The sequence below is a fragment of the Scyliorhinus canicula genome, chromosome 16 (assembly GCF_902713615.1).
Source record: "Scyliorhinus canicula chromosome 16, sScyCan1.1, whole genome shotgun sequence".
Classification (NCBI taxonomy): domain Eukaryota; kingdom Metazoa; phylum Chordata; class Chondrichthyes; order Carcharhiniformes; family Scyliorhinidae; genus Scyliorhinus; species Scyliorhinus canicula.
Window position 1 is genome coordinate 32,525,517 of NC_052161.1, and position 15,525 is coordinate 32,541,041.

Below are 15,525 nucleotides of genomic sequence, written 5' to 3' on the forward strand. Positions count from 1 at the left end.
GGTCACCCACAAATGTGCTGGGTTCAATAGTCTGAACTTTGCCCCCTTCTTGTAGAGGACTGCCTTGACCATGTTGAAACTCGCCTTCCTCTTGGCCAACTCTTCATCCAAGTCCTGGTATACTCGAATTTCACTGCCCTACCAGGTGCAGCGCCTCGTCTGCCTGGCCCACCTCATAATCACTCCTTGTCCAGGAACCGGTGTAGCCGCGCCACCATCGCCCTTGTCAGCTCTCCGCTGGGGCTTCCTCATTAGCGCCCTATGCCCTCGATCCACCTCCATGGCCATGCAAACGTGCCCCTTTCGAGCAACTTCTCCAGAATCCTCCCCATGTACGCATCAGCTCCTTCACAACCCTCCAGCAGGCTAACAATCCTTATATTCTGCCTGCCTGACCGGTTCTCTAGGTCTTTGACCTTCTCCTGGATCCGCTTCTGCTGATCGCGCATCAGCCCCATTTCTGCTGCCATTGAGGCAAACTGCTCCTCGTGTTCCCCCACCACCATCTCAATCTTCTGGTTCACCTGACCCTGGGCTGCCAGCCTCGTCTCAAGGCGGTCGACAACCGCCGTAATCGAATCCACCGCCCGGGCTAGATCCTCCAGACTCTCCTTCCGTTGCTGGGTGAACGTCTTGTTCAAGAAGCTCACCAGCTGCTCGGTCGACCAGTGAGCCAGCAGGGTTGCTCCCTGCTCCTCCGCCACCTCCACGTGCGTCGCAGGCGCCACACCAACTTCTACAGTCTGATTCCCTCTTTTCAACCGCTTCTGGCCCTCGGCTCCACACACCAGCGGGTTAATCTTTTCCTCTCGCTCTCCTTCGCCTATATTCCGCCTCACATCCTTGTTAGCTGGGGAAAAGTTCTGAAACAAATACCACAAGGGGGAGCCACCAAATGTGTGACCACTCACTCCATGGTCGCCACCGGACATTTGTTCTAATAGTTTTATAAGGGAGTATGATCTTTGACCCTAGAAAATAAATCTCCACCTTTTGTCTTATATCTGTAGTAAAAGTAATGGATTGTCAGATATGCGTGAAGCTTAATTTCAGATAAGCTAGTACCCATGGTCCTTCACAACTTCTGATTTTGCGATCTCGGCAACATTAAGGCTGTGTGTATTGAAGTGTGTACACTTGCCACTAACAGCAGGGGTGAAGGTCAATGTTGAATTTTGCAACAAGAATCCCTCTTAATTTTAAAGGGGGTGCTGACAGTAAAAGCTTTGCCTGTGACACATGGGGTTGGAGAAAACCAATCCAGTGGGGCATCATCTCTTGAAAGCTGCAGCTCGCTGTAAAATGCAAGCCATGAGGGCAAAAAGGTGTAGTTGTCAGTCATAATGGCATGGCAGAGACATGAGCAATAGTTCTCCCTTTGAAGCTGAAGATTTGTAGATTTTTGGTGCAGGAGGTGAGTCAGAGAAGGATTGCTCCATTTAGAGCTGAAGACCACTCTGGTATAAACACAGGTTTCAGCTACATGGAAGTAAATCTTGAGTCAATGGCATAACCAGATCCTCAACTAGATGGAAATGACGAGGTTTGAAGATACTGGGAGTAACGCAAAGTTGAGTGTACTTTTTACTTGTGCCTTAATTATTTGTAGGCTCATCCACTGTGGCATTCATGTTCTGTTTGAAGAACTGTGCACAACCATTGTCCTTTTGCATACCGGTTTTCTTTTTGCCCAAGTTCAATTTCTGCTAGTTTTGCATGTTGGCATGTATTATTTTCACTTCCTTTGCAGGTGGTACCAGTGGTGTATGATCTGTTGGGAGAGACTGTCTCTTATTGGCCTATTGACTCTTATCGTATATGTCCTATTTATGTTGTGTTACCGTCTATAGTTTCAGAAACTTGCACCAAGCCAATTCTGCATTGAGGGTTTTTTTTTGATAAGCAAGGTAAATAATGATTAAAGTGCCAAGAGGTTGAAGATAAATAGTAAAAACGCACCAAGCCATGGGTTGAAATCGCACTTGCATATTTATTTGTTCTTGCAGCATTTGGTGTCAGAAGTAAGCAGCAGTGACATCTTGTGGTTAGCTGAGGAACATCTTTGACTTGGTTATCCTTTAATTTTTATTTCAATTATGTTTAAATCGCAACTCTTACAATCATAGAACCTCTACAGTGCAGAAGGAGGCCATTCGGCCTATCAAGTCTGTACTTTGTTAATAGAATTTGAGAAGATAATGAACTAAGGTTTAGATTGGAATAGCAATTCATGAATATTTTTATAATTTAGACAAGATATTAAAAGGTTATATGGAAAACATGACCAAGATCAAAAATGTACCTGGAAATAGATATAATTATAAAGAGACATTTTGGATTTATCATTTAAGTATTTGTTGATGGTAAAAGCTGACGTCCTATGTAAACCTACCAAAAAAACAGCGAAATCCTATGAGAAAAGTATAGTACTGTAGTGTTAGAAATTGTGGGATGTTTATCAGTTGTACAATACTTTATGCAACACATAAGATTTTGCCAAATTTCTGGTAGTGATGTTGAGCACTGGTAGACACAGAATTCCTACAGTGCCGAAGGAGGTCGTTCGGCCCATTGAATCTGCACCGATCCTCTGAAAGGACACCCTACCTGGGCTCACTCCCCTGCCCTATCCCCATAGCCCCACTTAATCTGCACAACTTTGAATGGGGAGGAAACCGAAGTACCCAGAGGAAACCTATGCCGACACAAGGAGAATTATTATTATGTGCAATCTCCACAGTCACCCAAGGCTGGAGTTGAGCCTGGGTCCCTGGCGCTGTGAGACAGTAGTGCTAACCACTGGACCACTCTGCTATAGTTGTTGGGTAGCCAGCCCTGTGTCAGAGAAGTGCTGCCATTTAAACAGATATTTGAAACAAATATTAGGGCCTGAACAAAACTATTAATGAAATATGCCTAAAAACGTAATTCTATAATGTTACTTACTGCTAACGAGACAGAATTATTATTTGATAATTTATGCCTTTATTTCTATAGCTGAAGTCTTCTATGGCTTGCAATATAGAGGAACTATTATTGGCCTTTTAAATACAGTGAAGGAAACTATATTGCTGTACTGCCAACAGGAAATTCAAATGTGGCCATTTTGTTGTTATCTATAAGATTGCACAGATTGAAAACTTGTTCGTAATAGTTGTATTGGATGTAGCTAAAATATAGTTTTATTCACTATGGAGCTATAGCTGCACTTTTGTTTCAATGGATAATCAAGCCACTTCAATCAATTTCAGGTGGTTGAACAGACTGCTTAAGCTCTGCTGTTCAGAATTGGCAGCAATACCTAGTTGACCAAAAACATTGTGATTGGACGCAGAAACAACCCCTGCCTATAATGTGTCAGCTTGTTCAAATGGTGCCACTTTCTCTGATGATTCAAGCTTCATAAGATTTAAACACAATGTAGGCCACCACTTCAGTGTAGTGCTGAGGAGGTAGCCCATTGACAGTTGCTGGTTTACCCATAAGATGCTAAATCAATATCATGTCTGCCTCTTCAGCTGCACATGAAAGATGTTCATGTTCTTGCCTCATGTTCTTTCATGCGACAGTACTGCAAGCTGCTTTACAGGACTTTTGCATGTGTAAACAAGCAATCGCATTTGTCTAAATATCTGTCTTGACTACCAAAGCCACCCATTGCCTATGAAGCACTTTGACATGTCCTGAGGATGTGCTGAGACACTACACAAATGTGCATTCTTACTTCGTAAACCACTTCAATTAAAGAAATGCATATTTCTTAAGGTATGTTAATGGAACTGTTAGTGATATTAATGCTGGCTGAAAATTGGCTGTCTTTCTGGTCTGTGCTGTACTGTTCTCTGTTCTATGTAATTCAGCAGGCTTGCACCAGAAGGGCAGGAAATTCTGATGGGACTCAGCTATGTCGGATTCCAGTGAAGCATTTAAACTTCTCTTATTGTCAGAGGTTGGAGACTTCACCTGCCGTAAACAAGGTTGTTACTTAAATCGATAGGGGCATCTAATGTTCGGCCTACTCTGGTGAGACCAGGAACATATGAACAGGAGGCGTTCATTCAGGTCTTTGAGATTGTTCTGCAATTCAATGATATCGTGACCGGCCCATATTTTCTCCAATTCTCTTTTGGCTCACAAAAATTCATCAATCTCAGTTTTACAATTAATAACTGACTGAGCATAAGTTGCCATTAGAAGTAGAGATTTCCAAACTCCTACCACCATATCTGTGAAGAGTTTTTCCTCATTTTACTCCTGAGGTCTGGCTCTAATTTTGGTCCTAAACCCATCAATTGGCAGGAATAGCTTCTCCATCTATCCTATCAATAAATTGAAAACTTTGATCAAATCAACTCTTAACTGTCTAAATTCCCATTTTCAGATATCATTCTAGAGAAACTGCTGCACTCCCTCCCAAGCCAATGGGCGGGATTCTCTGACTCCCCGCCTGGTGGAGGCGAAGCATAGCCGCTCATGCCGGAAATCTGGCACGACGGCGCTTCCACGATTCTCTGCTGATCTGCCAGTCGCGTGCGGTCAACGCTGGGCCGGTCGGGAGCTGTTAGGCCCCGCTGTCAGCCAGAGCTGCAGGATGCACGCAGGAGCTCTGCTAGCCCCCTGGAAAACGAAGAATCACCCGGACTTTCGAGGAAAAAGTCCGGAGTGATTTTACCCCGTTTTTCGGCGGGCATGGGGACTTAGTCCCCAGAAGGAAGAATCCTGGCCAATGTGTCCTTCCTAAGCAGGTCTGCTCACAGTACTGCAGGTGTAGTCTAACAAGGACTTTGTGTGGCTGCAACATGATGACTACCTTTTTTATATTCTAGTTCTCATAAATTATATCAGTATTCCATTACCATTTAGATATTTTTCCTGTATATTTCCATGCCATTGCCATGATCTGTGTACTTGGTCTCCCAAATCTCGGGTCCTTTACTGATTTTTAAAAACTTTTCAGCAATTGGAAAGTACACCATCCTATTCTTCTTGGGTCTAAAGTCGACGTCTTCACGTTTGACTATATTGAAATCCATTTGTTGCAGTTTTGCCCATCAGGTTATGCCCCCATCTACACTCCTTACAATCAAATATTTTGTGTCATCGGCAAATTTTGGCTGCATAGCTTTCTGTCCCATCATCCAGGTTGTTAATGCAGTGAATTCAGATCCCAACACATTGCAAAATATTGCAGATGCTGAAAATCGGAAATAAAAACAAAATGCTGGAGATATTTTGCAAGTCTTGGCAGCATCTGTGGAGACAGAAACAAGTTATTGTCTATGACCTGAAACATTTTTTTCCTCCAACAATTCCGCCCACACATTGAGTATTTCTAGCATTTTGCGGGACACATCCATGGGTCACATCCTATCAATTGAAGTACTTGCCCATTATCCCTATTCCCTGTCCCCTTACTCCTATTCCCTGTCCCCTTACTCTTGCCTTCAATTTCATGCGCTTCAAGTTTAGCTGACAGTCTCTCATGAGGAGCTGTGTAAAATGCTTTCTGGTGGTCCATACAAATAACATTCACAGACATTCCCTGTCCACTTCTTTAGTTACCTCTTCAAACAATTCAGACATAACCTATCCTTTACAATTCCATGATAACTGCGGATGCTGGACATCTGAAATAAAAGCAGCTAGTGCTGGAAAGGCTCAGCAGGTTTGGCAGCATCTGTGAGGTTGCCAACTCACCAGGATTGGCCTGGAGTCTCGAGGAATTGAAGACCAGCCACCCAGACACGACTATTTGCAAACCTAGAGAAAAATCATTGATACGTTGGTTTCTTTTTGTTGTTTTTAAAAAATATATTTCTCTTTACTAGGTGTAAAAATATTGTAAATAAGGATAAAAAGGCTGCTTTACTCCAAATGAGTAATTTTTTAAATTTCCAGTTGGCACAGGAAGACAGTGTGTCACAAGGATGGATGTGTTGACCGATAAATGGCTGGAGATGGGTCATGATCAAACCTTCAGGAATACATTTAATCATAGTTGGCAACCTTAAGAGTCTGTGGAGACTGGAAAAAAAGTTAACGTTTTGAGTCCAATATGATTTCGTCAGAAGGAAATTTCAAATCCATGCTGGTCCTCTCTGATTAGCCGAAACATTTCAATGTGATAGTAACCCTATCTTGGATTCTAGCAATTTCCAACAACATAGAATCCCTGCAGTGCATAAGCAGGCCATTTGGCCCATCGAGTCTGTACCAACCCTCCAAAAGAGCACCCTAGCTAGGCACAATCCTCCGCCTTATTCCCATAACCCTGTAACCCCACCTAATCCCACTTGTAGCACAGTGGGTAGCACTGTTGCCTCACAGCTCCATGGACTCTGATTCGATTCCCAGCTTGGGTCACTGTCGGTGTGGAGTCTGCACGTTCTTCCTGTGTCTGCGTGGGTATCCTCTGGGTGCTCCAGTTTCCTCCCACAAGTTGCGAAAGTCCTGCCATTAAAAAATTCGGACATTCTGAATTCTCCCTCTGTATCCGAACAAGTGTCGGAATGTGGCGACTAAGGAATTTTCACAGTAACTTCATTGCAGTGTTTAATATAAGCCTACTGGTGACAAAGATTATTATTTTAAAAAAAAAAAACATTTTATTAGGGTACTTATAATTTTTATAATAATAACAATAGCATCAACATGGTACATAAAACATTTCCATCCCTATCCCGTGCTTCGCACCCCCAATAATGAAACAATAGCCTAACCCCCCCCCCCCTCTTCCCCGCTTCTAGATTTCTGTCTCTACTGGCATTTAAATTTTTCCGAGAAAGTCGACGAACGGCTGCCACCTCCAGACGAACCCCAACATTGACCCTCTAAGGGCGAACTTTATTTTCTCAAGACTGAGAAACCCAGCCATGTCACCAACCCAGGCCTCTACACTCGGTGGCTTAGAGTCCCTCCACATTAACAGAATCCGTCTCCGGACTACCAGGGAGGCAAAGGCCAAAACGTCAGCCTCTTGTCCCCTGGACTCCCAGCTCTTCCGACACTCCAAAGATCGCCACCCCTGGACTCAGCACCACCCGTGTTTTAAGTACCGTATCATAGCATTAGCAAAACCCTGCCAAAACCCTCTAAGCTTCGGGCATGCACAAAACATGTAGACATAATTTACTGGACCTCCCGCGCACCTCGCATACCTGTTCTCTATCCCAAAGAACTTGCTCATCCGGGCCACCGTCATGTGTGCCTGGTGGGGCAGCACGGTGGCCTAGTGGTTAGCACAGCTGCCTCACGGCGCTGAGGTCCCAGGTTCGATCCCGGCTCTGGGTCACTGTCCGTGTGGAGATTGCACATTCTCCCCGTGTCTGGGTGGGTTTCACCCCCACAACCCAAAGATGTGCAGGCTAGGTGGATTGGCCACACTAAATTGCCCCTTAATTGGAAAAAATAATTGGGTAATCTAAATTTATTTTTAAAAAATGTGGGCCTGGTGAACTACCTTAAATTGTATCAGGCTACGCCTGGCACGTGATGAGGATGTGTTAACCCTGCTTCAGGCATCCACCCACAGACCTGCCTCTATCTCTTTCGCGGAACCTGCCTTCTCAAAAAAATCTCATACCTGCAGATATCTAAACCCATTCCCTGCTGGCAATTCAAATTTCTCCTCTAAAGCCTTCAACCTAGGGAAGCTCCCGTCTATGAATAGATCTCCCACCTTCACAATTCCTGCTCTCTGCTATCCCCGGAACCCACCATCCAGTCCACCCGGAAGAAACTGATAGTTGTATATCGGGGCCCCAACCGATGCTCCCTCCGCTCTCCTGTATTGGCTCCACTGACCTCAGATTCTCAGAGCCACTACTACCACTGGGCCTATGGAGTATTGACTGGGGAGACGGAAGAGGATCCTTTATCAGTTCCCCCAAACTTGTGTTCTTACATGATGCAGCCTCTACCCGTTCCCACGCCGACCCCCCACGACTCACTTCCTAATCATGGCTATATTAGCCGCCCAGTAGTAGTTACAAAAGTTCGGCAGCGCAAATCCACCTTCCCCCGAGTATGCTCCAAGAATACTTTCTTCATGCGCGGGGTTTTACCTGCCCACACAAAGCCCAAAATCGCCTTATTCACCTGTTTTTAAAGAAGGCCCTCGGGATAAAGATGGGGAGGCACTGAAAGAAAAATTATTATCATTAGATTATTATTATTATTCATCTTTGGTCTGTGAGAGAAAACCTGAGCACCCAGGGGAAACCCACACAAGACACGGAGAATGTGCAAACTCCACAAAGCCAGCCACCCGAGGCTGGAATCAAACCCGGGTCCCTGCCGATGTGAAGCAGCAGTGCTAACTATTCTGCCACCGTGCCGCCCCATACTCGGGTAATTAGTCTATAATTCCCTGGTTTCCCTGTGTCACCTTTCAGACCACCAAATATTGGAGGAGTTAGAACTCAAACCTGGATTACTTGCCATCAGATTGTATAAATTAGGGACATCTACTTGACCCATGAACTTTAGCAGGGTCAACACTAGAGACTTCAGGAAGGTATCTGATCCAAGATGTTAAGTTTTTAAAAAAAATCATGGCTGAAGATAATTGCAAGTTATACAATTTGCATTAGCTAACTGCTTAAGTATGAATTCAGTGCAAGGGTTATACAAACAAGACGCAAAATTGTATCTCTTTGTATTGAACAAGCTTTCAACAAATGGGAGATCTGGTTTTGAGGAAACAGCAAAACGTTAAATGTGTCAGACAGGGTGTAGTCAATTGGCAAGGTAGTCATTTAATGGTATACATTATCCAAACAATTTTATTCTGGAGAGAATTTACCTTTTGTTTTATGTTAACTGAGAGCTTTCAGACAAGACTCTTTTACTAAACCGGACGGAGAGAGTGTGCAGTGAAAGGGTCAATTTGGTACCAAACATTTTCTGTTCTATAGTTCCTATAAAATTGGGCTTTTATAAATAAGTTTAATAGCTTTATCTTTATCTGCCAATCATAGGGGCTTTTCACAGTAACTTCATTGCAGTGTTAATGTAAGTCTGCTTGTGACAATAAAAAGATTATTATTCTAACTTTAAAATAAATTTGTAGCTAAGCAGGAAAAAGAGTTGAGATCCCAAATAGATTAGCCATGGGAAGGTTGGGAACATTGGTTCCCAACGAAACCCATCCTCCTTGTTTTTTTAAATAAATATAGAGAACCCAAATCATTTTTTTTCCAATTAAGGGGCAATTTAGCATTGCCAATCCACCTACCCTACACATCCATTGGGTTGTGGGGGTGAAATCCTCGCAAACATGTGGAGAATGTGCAAACTCCACATGGACAGTGACCCAGAGCCAAGACCGAACCTGCGACCTCCGTGCCGTGAGGCAGCAATGCTAACCACTGCACCACCGTGCTACCCCTGAAACTCATCTTTCTGCGCATGCACAGACATATGCAGTTTGGCATCTTTATGTTCTTCAGGTGTTGGACAGGCTCTGCGCGCCTGTGTATAGAGCACGAAGGTGTGAAAACCCAAGTCCGATGACTAGGTGTGGAAGACCACAGCCAGCATGATTCCAAAACCGTTGGAGAAAGAGAGAGCGAGAGAGAAAGAGAGAGGCCACAAAGGGAAGGCTCAGGTGAGGGATAAAGAAAAGCCACAGAAAAACATCACCGTTAAATTCAGTTAAAAGAAAGAAGCAGGGAAACAGGATCCAAATTATTGGAAATGACTGCAGGGGGCAGAAATGGCGTGGGAGAAGCTCTGTAAAGCGAAACGAGATAAATAGAAGCTTTGAAGATCAAAGAAGGCAGCCAAAGGTTGGCAACTCTGCTGTGGGCCTTTGCGGGAAAGGTACCCCATTGGAGCACTAACGTTATGCTCGGAGGTTGTTAAGAAATCCACAAGATCTGTTTAGGTTATATCTGTCATTCATTGTATTCTGTGGTATACAGTTTGCTTGTTCATACATATGTGTATAGTAACTCGGAATGTTACAATATAAGATGGATATTGTAAATTGTTTTATCTTTCTGGTTTTGTATAGTAAAGTTTATTTTTGTTTGTGGCTTCCTTCTCTGAGAAAGTGTCTTGAATCATAAACTTTGCGTCTAATTAAGTAAAACATTATACGTCCCTAACTGGATCTCACCAATAAGGGACTTGGTCAAGGATCATAACTGTTTCATATGAAATGCTAGTGATACAAAATGATCTGGTGGGCCCTTCATCCCGTACCAGCCTCCCCGGACAGGCGCCGGAATGTGGCGACTAGGGGCTTTTCACAGTAACTTCATTGAAGCCTACTCGTGACAATAAGCGATTTTCATTTCATTTTCATTTCACCTTTCATGTTACATAGCGCCACTTTGTTTGCAATATCTTTTCCCTTTACTTACATAACTTCCTATGCTGGGGAACATATTAACAGTACCTCTTCATTGAACCCTCCCAGGGACTAACCATTTAGTTCAGCCGCTAGTCAAACCCCTTTTTCAACCAAATTTTCATTTTTAATGGATTTGGCTTCTTTTTTTTGTTAACCATCTTACTGTTACAATATTGCAATGACATGACATATCTGTGGTTATGTTTTTTTCAATTCTTGCCACTATGAAGCCTGAAGTATTTTTGGTTTTGTCCATTCTTCTATCCTTCCCATAGATTTCCTTCATCTCTTGTTAGAGTTTGCAGAGATGTATTTTTTATTTCATTAGTATTGCCAATCTAGAGTCTCCTATTTAGTCTGTGCTTGCTTGTCCTTAATACAGAGCGTGCAGAAAAAACACACACTGATCTTAAAAAATTTTTTTTGTCTCCAGCTAAGAAATCCTTTCTTCTTTGCAGTACTTTGAAGGATATATCTGCACCTGACTTCCCCATTGAATGTTTTTGAACAGAACTGGATGAGTTGCATCCAAGAATATTGAGGGAAGGGAAGGGAGAGTGGAAATTTCAAAGGCACTGGCTAAAATTTTCTAGTCTAAGGCTCAGGACTGGTGTCAGAGGATTGGAGATTTGCAAACATTACAGGTTTGTTCAAAAAAGGTGTAACGATGAGTCCAGCAACTGCAGCCCAGTCAGTTTAACCTCCATGGTGGGGAATGATAATTTGAGGCAAAATTTAAAGTTACTTCATCTACCCCTCTTATTATCCTATAACTGTTTGGCCTCCTTAAATGCATGACCTCACATTTCTGTGTTAAAATCTATCTACCTCATTACTGCCCACTCCACCAACCCATCTGTATTGTTTTGGAGATTATCCTCTTCACTATCCACTACTCGGCCAATCTTCTCGCTGTGTGCCAATGCTTGCTCTCTTAGTTTAAACAAGCATGTTCTCGAATTACCTTCTCTTCTCATGATCTGCGACTGCTGATTGCACTGTACTGTCTCCTGCCATAACACTAAATCAAAGGTAGTTCTCGGCTTCCTCTTCATCAGTAATAAAGCTGGGGAACTCTAGTCGCATGTGCGGAATTGCAATACATCGCCAAGAAACTGTTTTAAGTGATGATGTAATGAACCTTGGTCCTTGGAAGAGAACTGAACAAACCCTTCGGCTAAACCATTTGTGGATGGGTGGTAAGGTGCTGATTTTATACGGTGGATATCGCTTATCTTAAGTAGCCCTCAAACTCCTGAGCTGTAAACTGTTGCCGCACACGAGTTGTTCTGGTTTCCCAAATCTGGCGAGAATCTCACCAATGGTTTGTTCATCACGGTTGATGTCATCACGACCACCTCAGGCCACCTGCATCTACTACAACCATGAACATGTGCCCCTCGCATGAACCAGCAAAGTCGATGTGTAGACGTTATCAAGGCATTTTAGGCCACTCCCATGGATACAATTGGAACAATGGCAGTGTATTCCTTACGGGTGACATGACTGGCACAGCCCTGCTTCTTCCTCTATATGGACATTAATCCCTGGCCACCAAAAATAGCTTCCTTCATTTAAACTATATCTGAGTGTAATTTTCCCATGCTCTTTGTCACAAGTTTTGTACCTTGTACTGTCGATTCGAGTTTCCTGGAAATATACAACTTTAATTCAGGGTGCGTTCCTGCTATTCTCCCCTTTAATAACATTTCCAATAACTTCCCCATCACGGGATCATTTCTGGAATATCATTGGACTTGAGCGCAGGCACTGGAACATGTTCTATCTGCGCACAATAGAAGACATTTTCACTACTGGGTGTTATCTGACCAAGCAAAGGCAAATGTGACAATGCATCAGCACAGGCATGGCTCTCTGACTGATGGTATTTGATCTTGTAGGAACGTGCAGATAATATTAAAGATCATAGTTGGAGTCTACTTGCTGCTAACTAAGGAATACCTTTATGTGGCCCTAAAATAACTTAAGGGCCTGTTATCTGTCAATGTGAAGTGATGACCAAGCAGGTCATAAAATCCCTACAGTACAGGAGGCTCCAACTCTCTGAAAGAGCACCCACCTAGGTCCCATCCCTGCCCTATCCTTGTAATCTCAACCAGCCTTTGGAAACTAGGGGGCAATTTAGCATAGCCAATCCACCTTAACCGGCACATCTTTGGACTGTGGGATAAAACTGGAGCACCATGCAGATACTGGGAAATGTATGTGCAAACTCCACACAGTTTGTTTTCTTACACCAAGCTCCACCACCTCTGCGGTTGAAAGGTACAAACGCTTCTGACTTCTTCCGGTGCTTATTTAGCTGACTGATATGATTTTTGCATTCTGGTGTCCAATGCCAAGTTTGTTTCATGCAAGTATGTAACGGTTTGAGTAGGGTTGCTAGAATTGGGACAAATTTCCCATCGTAGTTAATTAACCAGGGAATTAACTGTTACATTTGTTGGTGGTGGAGATTCCATTATAGCTTCCATTCTCTTTGCTGTTTTATGTAAACCCTTATTAGCAATCATATGGTCTAAATATTGGACTGATGTTTGAAAGAAGTCACACTTATTTTTCCTCACGTGAATACCATACATCTGAAAGTGTTTCAATGTGGCTTCTAAGTTATTATTTATTGGTACCAATAATTTGTCAATCATCACAGGAACACTACTCCCTGTAAACCCACTCAGGATATGGTCCACGGTCCGTTGAAATAAAGAGGGTGCTGATATTCCAAAAGGTAACGTCTTATAGCGGAAAAGGACTTTTATGTGCGACATTGGTGAGCAGGTGTTGACATTCAGCTGCAACATTCATTTGCAGGTAAGCCTATGATAGGTCGATGTTGCTGATCTTCTGCCCTCCGAGGCTGGCAAACAAATCCTCAATCTATGGAAGCAGGTATAGATCTGCCTTTAGAACTGGATTGATGATTATTTTAAATGCTCCATAGATGCAAACTGTTTCATCTCGCTTCATTACAGGCACAATAGGGTTTGCCCAAGCACTAATAGTGAAGGGTTCTAAGATTCTTCTATCCACAAGGCTTGTACAGTGACGTAGAGTGTAGCATACTGATCTAGCCTTGAGACACTTCGGCTGGCTATTTTGTTTTACCTTTAATGGCACTAGTACTCCGTTCATGGACCATGGGCTTCGTTTATGGACCATGGACCCCAATGTGTCCTCGAATACACTGTTTTATTTTTCCAGGATACCTGTAAATCCATCTTTGAATCAACTCAGCTGTTTACAACACTCCAGTTTAATTTTATCTTTTCCGGCCAAAGAGATATGGGAAAGTTCCTCGGGCCACATGGTTGGCAGCTCCACAATTTGCCCACTTAACTCTACCTTGACTGTGATGCACTATTCCAGGCACTATTTCCTCAGTGTAGGTCCTCAGGATGAGATCTGGCTTTAACGGTTGGTAATTTAGACGCATTTTGAATCTGCTTTCCATTTAGATAGTTAACTTTCATTTTTTTCAGCCAAAATGGGTAACCTCACACCTATCCACATTAAACTCCATCTTTTGACCCAATCTCCTAGCCTATCGATATCCTTCTGTAAAATCTGAATCTCCTCGCACTGTCTGCTTTCCCACCGATTTTAGTATCATCTGCAAATGTTGCTGTGTTACACTCTGTCCCTGCTTGCAGATCATTTATATAGATGACACATCATTTATATAGATTGTGAACAGTTAAGGCTGGAGGATTGACCCCTGCAGCACCCTACTAGTTACCCTCCACCAGCAAGCGAAGGACCCATTTTTACTTGAATCCAACACGCATAGAATTTATTGCGACAAGAGCCATTTTTGTACTGTGGAAAACTGGAGGAATTAAAATATGTAGTTTCGGGAAAGATGCGTATGGATCTGGAATATGAGAAAATGTTCAACCACTCCTATCAAGAAAGGGAGGTTGGAGATGGAGAGCTGCTTCCCAAAGAGAATGGGGTGGAAGGCAGTTTGTTTTTAGAAGCGGGCTGATGATGGAAGATTTAAAGGACAGTGGAGCAACGCTCAGAGAGAACCATTCACAATACCGGCCAACAGGGGCCGATAGTTGGCCGACAGCCAAAAGTTAACCTGAAAGAAGCAATAGAGGCATGAGGGAAATCCTTTTCAGGCAGCGACAGGTTTGGATCTGGAACGCAGTGGCTGAGAATCTTTGGTATTACAACAAAAATATCAGAGTTATTGCTGACAAACATTTGTTCAATCCTGGAGTGCACAAGTTGTGTGTGGGATACTATATAGGAAGGGATATGAATAGGTTTGAAGCTGCAGGCTTCTACATGAATCAGGATAGGAAATACACCAATGTCACATCCTTGCTCGAAGAGCGAAGGAGGGAAAGAAATAAACTGACCATGTCCTGTAAAATATGGAGTGGACTGGTGGGAATTGTTATGGGCCAGGGTTTGGAGAACCCCAAAGTGAATCATGGAGTTCATCTGACCCACAACGTTTACTAGATTTTGGTATGAGCACACGGCCCACTCTACAGGTGTGGTAGAGCAGAAATGGGAAACTATTTTTTAAGCAAAACAATGTTTATTCTGTGAACTCAAGTTCACCTTTTTAAAACATACAGTGAACATCTGAGAAACCATTAATTCAAATACAACCTCCAAAGACTACAACACTAAGTAATCCTTTAAGCTTTCCTTTTAACATCCATGTTACTTAAAACATCTTTTACCAGAAGCACATCGGGTTAAAGTCACTACTGTTATTACCAGGATCGATTTCCAGTCTTTAGATTACCGAGAGAGAATCTAATACACCTTCTGGCTGTGACTGCAGCTATCCAGCTGTGAAAACGAAACTAAAACACACCCTGCAGCAATCAACCTCAAACGAAAGTAAAAAGCTGACAGATCCCAGCTCCACCCACTCGTGACATCACTGCAGTAATAAACACCCATTTCTTAAAGGTACTCTCACTACAGATACTTATATACACACCCACTTATAAACACCCATTTCGTAAAGATACTCTCACATGACACCTCCCCCCCCCAAGAAAAGAAAAGAAACCATTACTTTCAAGATGGTTTCAATTTTCACCTTTTCACTATCCTTTAAGAAATGCGTACAGTAAATATACTTTTCCATTTCAAAAAACAATACACGCAAACAGGTATAA